Source organism: Alligator mississippiensis, chromosome 2 (genome assembly GCF_030867095.1).
Source record: "Alligator mississippiensis isolate rAllMis1 chromosome 2, rAllMis1, whole genome shotgun sequence".
Classification (NCBI taxonomy): Eukaryota; Metazoa; Chordata; order Crocodylia; family Alligatoridae; genus Alligator; species Alligator mississippiensis.
The window spans coordinates 71,896,110-71,908,961 of record NC_081825.1 but is presented as its reverse complement, the minus strand read 5'-3'; the positions used below and the strand labels follow the sequence as shown (position 1 = coordinate 71,908,961).

The following is a 12,852-nucleotide window of genomic DNA, read 5'->3' as shown; positions in this document are numbered from 1 at the left end:
CCCTGCCCCACCCGCACCAGGAAGAGGCTGGCACCGTCCCTGGCCAGCTGCCTCCTTCCTGGGGTGGGGGGCCCCCTGCCCCAGGGCTGCAGCTGCAGTGCAGCAGGAAGGGGGCAACACAACAGGCTGGGTGGGGAGGGGATGGCAGCGTAATCCCAGCCCTGCTGCTCTTACCTCGGGCTCTCCTTGGCCAAGCAGCTCCAATGAAACTGTAGCAGCCATGAGGAGCCAGGGCAATGCTGCTGCTGCTGCTGCTGCTGGAGGGGGAAAGAAGAGGGAGGGGAAAAGCCTACCCTGCTGGTGATGGTAGAAGGAGAACAGAAGGGGCTTCTTCCCCACACCTAATAGCTCTTCCTGAGGGCTCTTCAGGCAGCATCTCCTCCTGAGTCGCTTGAAAGAGCCTGGAGCAGCAACTTTGAAAAACATTTTTTTTTAAAACAGTCTCCTAGGCACATGTCCTGGCATGCCAAGGAAAAAGTCTCCACGTGCCACAAATTGGCATGAGTGCTAGGGGTTGCCTATCCCTGGCCTAACCATTTACAGAAACACAGAACCAATCTTAAAGGGTGAAGTTCCATGCTCCACTTAGACCATATTAAGGGCACTTAAAACTTACTGAGCTTCTGCATATTAAAGCTCATTAACTCATCCTAAGTGCCCTCTAAATGTCTGTAAGTTACAACACTTAAGGCAAGGGCTATGCTACTTAGCTCATGTTAGGATAACTTCAGTCTGCTTCACAGAGATAAAACAAGCAATTTGCAGTCCTCTAACATCCCAGGACGCACTGCTCCCCGCTCCACCTGTTTATAACAAGTCTACACTTTCAACAATCCCAAAAGTAGGAAACATTTTTTCCCATTATTTTGATCCAGCAAACCGACGAACCCTATTGCAGCAAACATCTTTTAATGAACTTTTTCCATAGACCCATGGGGCTTATTATAATGTGTGTATACAGCAGGGGCAGGCAATTATTTTGGGTGGAGGGCCGCTTACTGAATTTTGGCAAGCCATCACGGGCAGCATGACAGGTAGACAGGGGCAGATAAATATTGTCTAAATTTTTTAGGGGCTCCATGAGCTGGATAGGATGGCCTGGAAGGCCGCATCTGGCCCGCGGGCCACATTTTGCCCACCCCTGGTATACAGTCACAGCAAGAAGCCAGTAAGAGGTCAAGAAAGAAAACCTTAGAAACATGGTTCTAAAGCAGGGGTGGGCAATTATTTGGGCTGAAGGGCCACTTGGGGAGCTTTGGTGAGCTGTCACAGGCCAAGTCAAAAACCCGCACCCTCCCACCAGCTCACCAAAACTCCCTAAGTGGCTCTGCCCTGTGAGCAGCCAGGTGAATGGGATGGGGCTGCAGGTGAGCAGGGAGCAGCATCCAGGAGTGGGACAGGTGGGCAGGGCTGTGATCTTGGGGTCATAACTGCAGGGCCAGTACCTTACAGGTGTTGGCTCTGCAGGCAAAGGCATGTGGGAAGTGGATCATCCCCTGAGCCCCAGCCCCATGCTGTCACCACCCCGCAATCCCAGGTTCTCTGTGGAGACTGGCAGGGACCCATGCAGGCAGGGCAAGTGGCTAGGTGGATGAGACAGATCCACCGCCAGGTGGGGAGCAGTATCTGGGACTAGGATGGGCAGGCAGGGGCCAGGATCTGGGGGAGGTGACAGCTTGCAGCCAGGGCCTGGGGCAGAGCCACAATCTACAATCCCTGAACCTCCTTACCTGTGAAACCAGTGCCCGTCACAAAGGCATGTGAAGAGTGGATCATGCATTGGGCCCAGCCTGGTTCGCCCATGTGCCCTGCCTACACAAGTCCCAGCCTGGTCTCATTGGAGACCCCATCTGTCTGCCTGCTCTGGCATCAGCGGCAGAGCCTGGCAGCAGCAGCTGGCAGGAGCTGTCACCACTGGGGCTCCTGGAGAGCAAGACTGGCTAATGCACTGCTCCAGCCCCACTGCATACCTGGAGGTGGGTGGAGCAGCTACATGTTCTCTGAACCAGTCTGCCCCCAATGCCTGGGCTGGGTGGGGCTGAGGGACCCATCATGAGCCAGAACCTGGCTTGGGGACCATATTTTGCCCACCCTTTTTAAAGGTACTTGAGAAAGTCAGAGGAGTATAAAGTAGGCCTGAGAAAAGAAAGCTGCAGTAGTTAGGATGGGAGATGATAAAGAGTTGGGTAAGGATTTTAGTGATATTAACAGGAACGATGCGTGCCCTCGGCAGCTGTGGGGGGCACAGTGGCAGCGAGAGCACAGCAGCAGTAAGCAGAAGCTCCCACAGATGCTGCCGGCACTGTTAGCAGCAGCTGGGGGAAGGGGTGGGGTGGCGAGCACAAAGATAAATGTGCAAATCTTAAAAGATTTTATGGAAGAAAAGGTAGCAAGATTTGCATACAGGTGGGAGGTGTGAGTTAAGAAACAGAGTTAAAGATGACTTCCACATTATGCATCTGAGTGATAGGGAGAAACTGCATTTTCAAGGAAAGATCCAGGTCCTTACCTAGAGCAAGGCAGGGCACCTTGAAGAGACTGCCCCTGGAGCTCTCAAATCTGGAGGCTCTCCCAAACACTGAGTTAATTTTCCTTAAATTTGCAGGAACAAGTTTTTAATTTACAGAGATTTATAGAAATTTCTTATGCATTCTAAAGCTAATGTTATTAAAAGTTAATTTTCAAGGATTTGCAAATGATCATTTTGAGCTTTCAAATCAAAGTATGAACTTACTGATGTAGTCTAGATAATACTTTTAATGGCCTTTCAAATCCAAACCAAGGAATATGCAAAAATCAAAAACTTACATCTCACCCATGTCCCCAGAGAGGACTCAGGGATATGGAGAGTTGGAGCCCTGATTAGACTCAATACTGCAATTATTCCTCTGCTACTAACTTGTAACTACAGTTAGGACTTCTTAATAAATGCTTTGATTATTAATATATTGTATCAGAATTGAAAACTGGTCCCTACTTGTCTGATATTTCATCAGTGGCACAAATAAGGAAGCCACTGTCATTTTTAAAAGTTATATTGAACTTCTGGATATATTTACACACGATCTTGTCTCCTTCAGTGCCACCTTCAGTGCCATCCAGTGGAATGAATGTGAAATATCATGGCTGTAAGGAGAGAAGATATAAGGAAATATTGCAGCATGCAAAACAACCCTTTATCTTCAGGATGTGCTGTTTATGCCAGGTAAATTGCAGGTTGTCAGGGCTATTGGTATAACAACAATGAAAAAACAGAACTATGATTTTCTATAACAATAATTCAAATTAGACCTGACATTTGTGCCTGGAGTCCCCATAAAGCTCGCTATAACATTTCTAAATCAGTTATTTGTGTCTGTAAAATATGTGACACATACAAAATTCATGATAGTGCAGTGCAGTATAAAGATTTAATAGCATCCATTTGTGTAATGCAGCCATCCCCAACTCATGCCAATAAAATATTAGTTATAATTTTTCTCTCCCTCCAAGGCCTGAGCAATGTGGCTTAGGAAATGAAGGCTCTAGATTTACAGGCACTCATAGCCTCAAAGAATACATGCATACACATTTATATTTTTATATTTAGAATAAAAGAAGGCATCTTCTCACCTTGTTCCATATATTTTGGAGAACCATTTTACCCTTTGATATTACTTCTATTTCTATTGGGTTACAATGATCTTACTCTCATTTTACTATTATCATTAAGAATCTTTGGACCTTATCACTCCTTTCTTTGTTTCAGCTGTCAACTGAAATCCTATTTTACTTTATGCACTCAAGTGACACTTAGCCAGCTGCATAATGGCCTGTTTGCCACTTACGCACAGTTTGCAGTCCTATTCTGTGCATAGTGAACACACGCGTGTCCATAAGGCTATTAATCATGCACACTAGACTGTGCTCTGGCCAGGTAGGTGTCCCTACACAAATGCCTAAGTGCAAGTCCCCAGATTATAGCTGGTCAAGAAACAGAGAGAGGTTAAAGGGGGAAGAAAGAGGGCAGTCCTCCCCTGTGTTAGTCCCAAGGCTTCAGTCAGGTCACTTACCCAGGAACACAGAGACCCAAGTTCTAGGTCCCACTTACCTAGAGGGGGTTTGACTCTGCTACTCTCTGACTTGCCAGCATAGTGTTTTAAGCACAGGTTAGGCATCCAGCCCTCCTCTTAATGCAAAGCCACCACCTCTTGCATTTAACAGTATTCAGATAAAATGAAAGGAGTAAAATGGCTGGCGCTCTGGGAGCACGGGTGCAAGCTGGAACCTATTCCCTTCCAAGCCAGCATCATTTTCACTGAGTCATAACCTTGAGCTTGTTCTTAACCTCCTACTCCCACATATCTTCCTTGGCTGCCCAGCTTCAAGAGGAGAATACCCAACCCATAGCTCAGTGGTTCAAGCACTGTGATAGCAAGTCAGAAGAATGTAGGTTTGTACTTCCTCTTGCTGAGAAGCCCCCCTAGAACCTAGGCCTCTCATTTCTTGTGCAAGTCCCCTAATCACTAGACTATTGAGCTAAAACGTAGGAAAACCTGCCTGGCTACAAAATTTAAGATTTATGCTCACTCAGGTACAGCTATATAGATCTCCCTAGCAGGAGGGCAACTTACTGTGTGCATTCAGTAGCCTTGTGGGCATTTGCACATCCACAATGTACACCCCGTAGGACTGCAAACTTTATATAACTGCCAAAAGTGCAGTTACTCACCTGGGTAAATGCCATTTAGGCACAAAAGTGAAACAGGAGTCTGCCCTTACTGTTTGTAAAATTTTTCAAGGTGACTGCAGGGGTGAAAAATGGGACTGAATTTTTGTTTTGTTATGATGTACAAAGGAGGTATGAAAGGCTTTAGACATGAAGGGCAGGGGGCCTTTCCCTTGGTTATTACAAGACAAACTCAGGTCTTGTTTATCTTAGCAGGAGTTATGAAAAATGAAGGAGTATTGAAATGCTGACATCTCAAAAGCTAGACATAAAAGCTTAGTAATTTTTAGTTCAATCATTTAAAACTTTGTTTACCTCTCAACTCCTACGTCTATCCAGGACCTGAAAGAAAATATGTCTTCATTACAGATCCCTCATCTCCTTCCCCCAAACAGAGGACTGACTAGAAGAAGAAACAAAGTTTGTAGTACTCTTTCAGGTCTTGCCCAGGAAATCAGCTCGTCCCTTTTGAATTGCCAAACTGAAAGCATGGACAAGAGATTGCACAATGTTCCAAATATGTTGCTTTACAAACCTGCTAGTTTAGCTCTGTTCTGATTGGACTTCACTATGGCTCCTGAGCCTTACCAGACTCCTTGAGATAAGTTGTGGTATCTCCTAAGCACTAGGGGCAACACGTAGGGAGTGCACGCGGGTGCATGTGTACCCCCTGAGCGTGGCAGTGCACCCCCTACAAAAAGGCACTGCTGACACTGTTAATGGTGCCTGTGGGCAGTCACTGCTCACCAGCCCACCATCGCCACCACCACCAGCATCTGTGGGTGGTCCACAATCCCCGCTGGATGCCACCAACGCTATTGGTAGCATCTAGTGGTGGTCGCCAACCCCTGGTCGGTGTTTGCCACTACCCCCCCCGCTGACAGCACCAGCGGCATCTGCGGGAGCTCCCTGCTTACTGTTGCCTCGCTCCCGCCGCCATTGCTGCACTCCCACCGCTGCTGCCACGCTCCTGCCACCGCCATGCCCCCCCAGACACTGGGGGCACACATCGTTTATACTAAGCAACATCTACTGCTGGCACTATGACGAGACCTCACTGCAGTGAACTGTACATAGCTGAGAACTTTCAATTTATTCTTGTGTGTAGAAAAGCTTATAAATGATCATTTTTGGGTATCTGTCTTAACGCTGTCTTGAGATGAATGGGGAACTTTATGTCTTAGGGCAGATGTGGAAAGAAGGAAGTTCTTTGCAGAACGATCTTAAGTAAAATATTTTCTTCAGTTTCTTATTAACTTTCATATATGAAGAATAAATGCAAAAAATACTCTTTCCATACCTCCACTTATTTAAGGACATTATGTTGAACTTCAGAAGTCTAGGATTTTTTAGAGTGAATTTCTAGATCTTAGGGTTGCAAAGAAAATATACAACGTATAAAACTGATGCAAAGATGAATGTCCAAAAAGGCCATTTCCCTTGCTGTTTTCCAGTCCCAGTCTCCTTGTTCAGAAAGACTAAGCCTCCCCTGCCCCTCATGCCTGAGTCCCAGCCTCTTCGACAAGTGAGTCAGAGTTTATCTCCCCCTGATTTCCAGCCCCTCATCTAGCCAGTCCCAGTCTTCTTCCTCCATGCCTATTTCTCTACCAGTCCTTCCAGTCCCAATCTCATCACACACCTTGAATCAGTCTGGGAAGATCCTTCTGGGACCCCTTAGCTCACAACTGGAGCATTCTTAACCACTTTGTGGGGGTAGCATAAGCCCAATCTCAGTGTTGAGTTTATACCATACTGGTATTTGAGTGTCATACAGAGAGTATGAGGCAGGCTCAGCAAAGACTGAACTGTCAGTGATTTTAGCTGTTAAAAACACAAAATATATCCTGAGTAAACTGATTTTTTTTCAAACTATGGCAGATTTAGGCAGATTTTCACAAGGAGGACAAAAATACAGTTCTGATGCTCAGGAGGCAACCCCCCTCCCCAACTCCCATCTTCATTAAATTGTAAGTCCCTGCTCCAAAGCAGTGGGGCACAATAGTGTTTCAAAGAGATGGCTTCAGGAATGTTTTGTGATGAGCAGAACATTTTCAGGTCTCTAATGTTGGCTGAAATAAAAAAATAGAATAGAATCAGCCTTAAACATATACTTGGCATGGGAAATTTCAGCAAAATAGTTAAGTTTTAACTAAACTGAAACTATGGTCATTTAATGGGAAATACTGGACACCCTTATAATCAAGTAATATGCAGTGCTTTTGGCTTCACATGTAACTTATTATTAAACACAAAAGAAAGTTCTAACATTAAGGATCAGATGTTAGCACTGCACAAAAATGCACAAAGAAAAGAGAATCAGTTAAGACTTTCATTGCTAGCTGTAATTTTATCCACTGTGCTTGTATCATAATTGATTCTCGATTACGAAGCCTCAGAAAAGTACGTGATTCCAGAAGTTGTATTGAGTGGCACAACAGGATGAAGTAAGAATTCAACAACTGTCTTAATCTGGCTTTCCTTTGCCAATGGGTTTAAAGAAAGCCCTCAATGCTACTTTAACAAAAATGTCTTTGTATATTGGGTAGCAACTGAAAGTGTGGTACCTAACACAGTTCCATGGTCTGAAATAATTAGCTCACAGGACAAGTACCTATTTCCATGTTTCTAGCCCATTGCCTGGGCGTAGGTCAGTGGGTGGGTGTACACACATACACACACATAATGCCTCAGAGGAATTATAGCACGCTGGTGTCTCTTGCTTGGATGCAAGAATTCCCATGTGCTGCTCTAATAGAATATGAATGCCATCTTGTGTGATAGCGAAACTTCTGTTCCAACTTTCTTTTCCAGGCTTCTGTCTACTGGAAACTAACATGGAACTTTCATTGTAAGTAGCTGATTAAAATTACTTCTTCCAAGGACCCACCCATGGATGGTGTTCAGAAAATGTATCACAATTGCTATTAAGACCCCTCAGTTGTTACCCCACTGTGATATTAACCCTGAGCTCTGACTTTGTATTGGTGTGATATTGGGTGCATCCTCATAAAAAGGTGTATAACTGCTTATCATGCTTATTGCAAAAATATAATTGAACTCAAAGAAGAAAATGCCCTATATGTTTTAGTAGGATCTTGCTTTGTAAAAATAACTCTATCTAGCTATACTAGTTTAAGGAGGCAGAAATACTTTTTCTTATGCAGCAAGTGAGAGTGCAATAATTTGACTATACACACTGGCACATTTCACCGAGAGATTTTAGTTACTCACTAACAGAAGCCATTACCAAGCCCCAAATGACTCTGACAACACCAGCATCAATGAGGTGTTTAGAACTGTTATGCCTAGTGGGAACAAAAACACCTTTTTTGTTCCTATCTCGAAAATTAAATGCACAGTATTAGCACCATCAATGAGGTGTTTAACTTCAAAATTGCCTTCCCTGGTGAGAATGAAAACACTGCTTTTCTTTTGTAAAATTACCAGCGCACTATTTCTCTCTCTGCTCTCCTATGTAAACTTCTTTAATCAACCTACAGCAGTATAAATAGATGGGGAAAAGACAAGGCCCAATTTTTGCTGCTGTCTCTGTGCACCTAAGAGAAGTACTGTATGCAAGGGCTATAAGGCAGCAGTTCAAGGAGCTCCTGGGTCTAGCTGTATTCAGTGTGCTAGGAATTCCTGGGAAATGACAGAAACTTAGGGTGTTTATTAGGGTTAACATACATCCAAGGTTTCCTGGACACGTTGTCTTTCTGGTTCCTCCTATCTCTGTCTGGGTAGTTTTCTTGAAATTTGAACAATGTCTAGGATTTTGCTTTGCTTCGCTGATGGGAGCACACATGTGGCTGCCATGCAGCCAGGTAAAGTGGTGGGAGCTGCTTCAGCAGCTGGATGCAGGTAAGTCTGTGGGCAGTGGGGGCTGGAGGGCCAGGGCTTGGCGACTGCCCATGTCTGTGTCCTTGTGTGTGTGTACCTGCCTGCCGACATAGGGGGAAGCTGCCTAGGCGCTGGGGCTGCGGCAGGGTGTGGAGGCACCTGCCCCTCCAGCAGAGGAAGGGGGCAGAGGGCCCTTTCAGGGGTGGCAAGGAGCTCTGTAGCTGGGCTGGTGGCACCAAGGCTGGTGCCCATGCTCACAGGGGTGGGGCGGCCGGGAGATGCTGCCTGGGGGCACTTGGTGCAGCCCAGGAGCCCCAGGCCAGGGCAAAGGAGGGGGTCACAGGCATTCCCTCCTCCTACCTCCAGCCCGCACCAGGGCCAGATTTGCTCTGCTGTCATTTGCTCTGGCCCAGTCAGGATGGGGGCAGGTGGGGGCCCCCTCTGGCAGGACTGGGGGGAGCAGGGGGCTGTAGGTAAGGAGTGAGGGGCCTGAGGGGTAGGGGACTGTGGGTTGTGAGTGAGGTGTCCCCCCTGACAGGTGTCGTTTTTTGGAACTGGAAATATGGTAACCCTAGCATTTATACACATGCTCTGGGAGTGGGGGCACTTTAATTAGGTGCTCAGAGCACTAATTAAAGTGCCCAGAGCATCACATGTATCAGTGTCCCCATGCTGAAAAATGGCAGTGGGGGCACTTTAACTAAAGCTCATCGAACGACCTTTAGTTAAAGTGGCCCTGCCACTGTTTTTCACTTAATCAAGTCTCCTCCGACATGCTGTAATTGCATGGTTGGACCAGCCTTGCTGCACATGTATAGGCTCCTTTAAGGGTATGCTCTGTGCCCTAGCTCTTTCCCAGCTGTCAACATACTTAAGGGGCAGCCAGTGAACAATGGGATGAAATGGTCCTCCACAGTTCCAGAACTGGGAAGGTACAATTTTTTTCCATTGCTCCTATCTTGAACCCTAGCATCAAAGAATGAATGAAATCTCCCCAACTACCAGAGTTCTACACTTGAAAATCTGTGCGGTAATTCAAATTATTTCACATTTAAGAGTCTTTTATTCACAAAGAATGTTTTTTCCTCTTTGGTGAACAACCTGGTGCTTTGATACAAATTATTAAATTCATTTAGGAAGCAGCTTCATTAAGATGTGGTATGAATTCACCCACAACAAAGCAGAATTGGATGTATCTCCATCTCAAAGTAATTACTGCAATCAACATGCTGGTGTTCTACACCATTTTGTTGGCTACTTGTCCACTTATCTGGGCACACACTATTGTTAGTGTCCCCCTGGCTGGAGGTCACATCCTGGTTTAAATGCTGGTATGCTGCCTTTCCTGATTCCAGATAATGGGGAGCTTCCATCTCTGTACAATATTCTTGATTATTTTGAAGACTTACCTCACACTTTAGCATGGTACTATACAGAGAGATCAGACATTGTTTGCCTCGGAGGAGAGGTACATGTACGTGCTCACTTGCAGTCATTCAGGACAGCTCTCTAAGTGGTATCCAAATGCATGCTAGACAAGGACTCTCAAATGGGATGCTTAACCACTGCTGAAATAAGGCAATGGAACTTCAGGACATGCAGGAGTGTTATGTACAATACATGGCTCTCTTGAGAGCTTGCTTGGTCTGTAGCTGCTATGAGAAGTTGGATGATATGATCCTACCACTCACCCACTGACCACAACTGACCCTGAAATCCAGGATTTTGTAGAGTTGAAGAGACGTAGGACATATCCAGACCCAAAATCATGGCTTGAAGACCCCCATGCAAAACTCAGAGCTCACCTAACCCTTTCACCAAATTGCTACAAGTCACCCCTACCACAGACCCAGATGTCCCACTCAAAGGTGAATTAGCAACATTTTGCCATCTCCAAACTCAGCCAAGAGTGGGAACAATGTTTGGGAATAGAATTCTAATGCCAAACAGAAAACAACATTTCATCCCTGCTGGATCAGATCCGCGATCTGGATAATCATCTACATTGTCCATGTATCTGTTTTTTGCTTTGCGCAACTACACTGACAGGGAACAAGAGGTGGGGTGGAACAGAAAGAGAAGCACAGGGACAGACTAGCTGCTGGGAGTGGTACACAACTTTCTTGGAGCTTGAAAGCACAAACTTGTTTGCATGCAACCATTTGTCTTTTTACAGTTTGTTAATGACTGTAGATGTCCAACAGCTTCTTTTTACTCTCTCCCAACATTCAACATTGCATGTCATTATTGTTAATTAGAAACAATCAAAAAAGATGCCTTTACATTCAGGATTTTACATACTGCGTAAAATAATTAACCAGCATCATCCAAAAATCCAACTAATTTTATAAAAAGATCCAAATGTGCAATATTATTACAGCTTTCACTAAAACCCTACATGGTAAAATGGACAAATGAATCAGTAGAATCTTGTCACTATTACATTGACATGCAGTCATCCTGCCTGATGTCTTTTTCTATAAGACAAACATTCTTCACAGATGGCCTTCTAGATTTGAAGTATTAGCACTTAATGCTGCTTGCATTTATAGAACAGGGACCAATAAAAACTGCAGATTAAATCAGGATAATGAGAACGTAGTGGCCTTTTATTGTGCAAAATAATGCAGGGAGTAAGGAAGGAAATGTCCTTTGTTAAATATTTATCAGTTTGGTCCTAACAATCATAACAACGTTATCAGTAATTACCTCTATAGGGGGGCAACAGCAGGAACTGAACACCAGATCTACAAAGCCACATCACATGCATCTTCCAACATGTAACTCTTTGCTAGAGAATAGTCAGGCAGGATTCTTGGTCTAGAAGAGTAATGTGGTCAAATCACTTAAGAAGTGATTACAAGATTTGGAATGCTCATTTCAAAATATAATATACCTAGATGAGTGAAACTTGGGGCTCCCTTACCCAAAGTAACAATTCTGTTCTTTGTTGTGCAAGATAGTCCTCTATCACCTCTCAGTTACCTGTAAAAAAAGGAATGATATTTTTGTAAGTGTAGAGCAAACAGAAATATTAATAGGAAAAGGAGTGAGTCTTCTGACTTTCAGCTGAGTACACCTTTCCCTAGGTTAAAACCCGAGGAAGAAGCAAGTCTTCTTACTTCACACCATCCCTAGACTTAAAATTTGAGGATGAATGTCTTGCATTCAAAAGCTTGTCTAACCTTATCCCAAACTACATAGTTGGTCCAATAAAAGATCTCACCCCAAGAAATCCTTGCCCCTCACATAATTTCTAGACCATCATGGCTACATCACACTTACACTACTATAGACTAGAAACATCTCGTGTTGGTAAACATCCACTTGGTGCGACAGAATTCTGTGCGCGCAAAGAAATCTAGTAACAAAAAAAAAGTCACCTTTTTAATCGGTTGGGTCCTGGATTTTGACATATGCCATGAGAAAGGTTGGAAAGCATTTTATGGAGAGCCTCCTTTTGTCCTTTCCCCCGAGAACTTAGCCTGAATGCAGCCGAGAATCTAGTCACTAGATACAGGCACACACATGGCACCTTATTATAAAGAGCCAGACAATCCCAACAGCAAGAACTGTTATCTTCTTGCTATTAAGCTGTAAACAACTGATACGAGAGGCAAGGATTTCTTTGGCTGAGACAAACCCTGCTATACTGGGCACCTCTACACATTCATTCACCTGCCTTTGCATGAAGTAGTAAATAAAGCTGCTGTGGCAATGCATGGTAGCAAAGGTGAACTTTTTTTCTGCTTAACATAGCATAGGCTAATTCTACTGCGTATTAGTATGCTTTTTGCCTTGATGCATAAAACAGTCCACTGAGCATTAAAACAGCTCGTGTAGATGCACCCACTGTCATTAACTCCCCTCGGGGGTGGTCACAAGGAGACAGCACACGGCTGATCACGACGTGGGCGGGAGCTGCAAACACAGCCTCATGGGCTGAGGCTGCCTCCATGAACCCCAATTCCCCCCGCACTGCTCCTGCCAAGCGGCGGCCGAGCCGGACCCCCTACCCAGCCACCTGGGTCTAGCCCCGGGTAGGATCTGCCCAGCCCACGGCTCCAGCCAGCGCTGACAGACTCAAAACGCGAGACTACGTCACAACAACCCCAAGAACGCGACATGGGCGGGGACGCTTCTATTATGACGTACATCACCACGCCCCCACCGGGAGGGCGGGAAAGGAGGCAGGGATGAGATTTGGCGCTTTTCCTCCGTGAGGCCGTCCACCGGATGTGAGGTCATCATGAGCGGCCGGAAGGAAGCGCTGAGGCAGCCGCTTCCGGTGCAGTGGGCTCGGC

General features: G+C 45.3%; 1 non-coding gene across 3 annotated transcripts; it reads right to left on the bottom strand.

Moving 5' to 3' along the window:
* Nucleotides 1-2,739: 2,739 nt before the first annotated feature.
* LOC102573189 (uncharacterized) lies at nucleotides 2,740-12,840 on the bottom strand. Of its 3 annotated transcripts, none has more exons than XR_002088288.2 (4): nucleotides 12,704-12,840; nucleotides 11,475-11,533; nucleotides 11,258-11,368; nucleotides 2,740-6,777 (listed from the first exon to the last, which is right to left on the bottom strand). It is a non-coding gene; the product is annotated as an uncharacterized LOC102573189 (transcript). The 3 variants fall into 3 exon arrangements; XR_363300.3 differs by lacking the exon at nucleotides 12,704-12,840 and adding an exon at nucleotides 12,573-12,693; XR_002088287.2 differs by lacking the exon at nucleotides 12,704-12,840 and adding an exon at nucleotides 11,932-12,564.
* Between the last annotated feature and the right edge of the window lie 12 nt (nucleotides 12,841-12,852).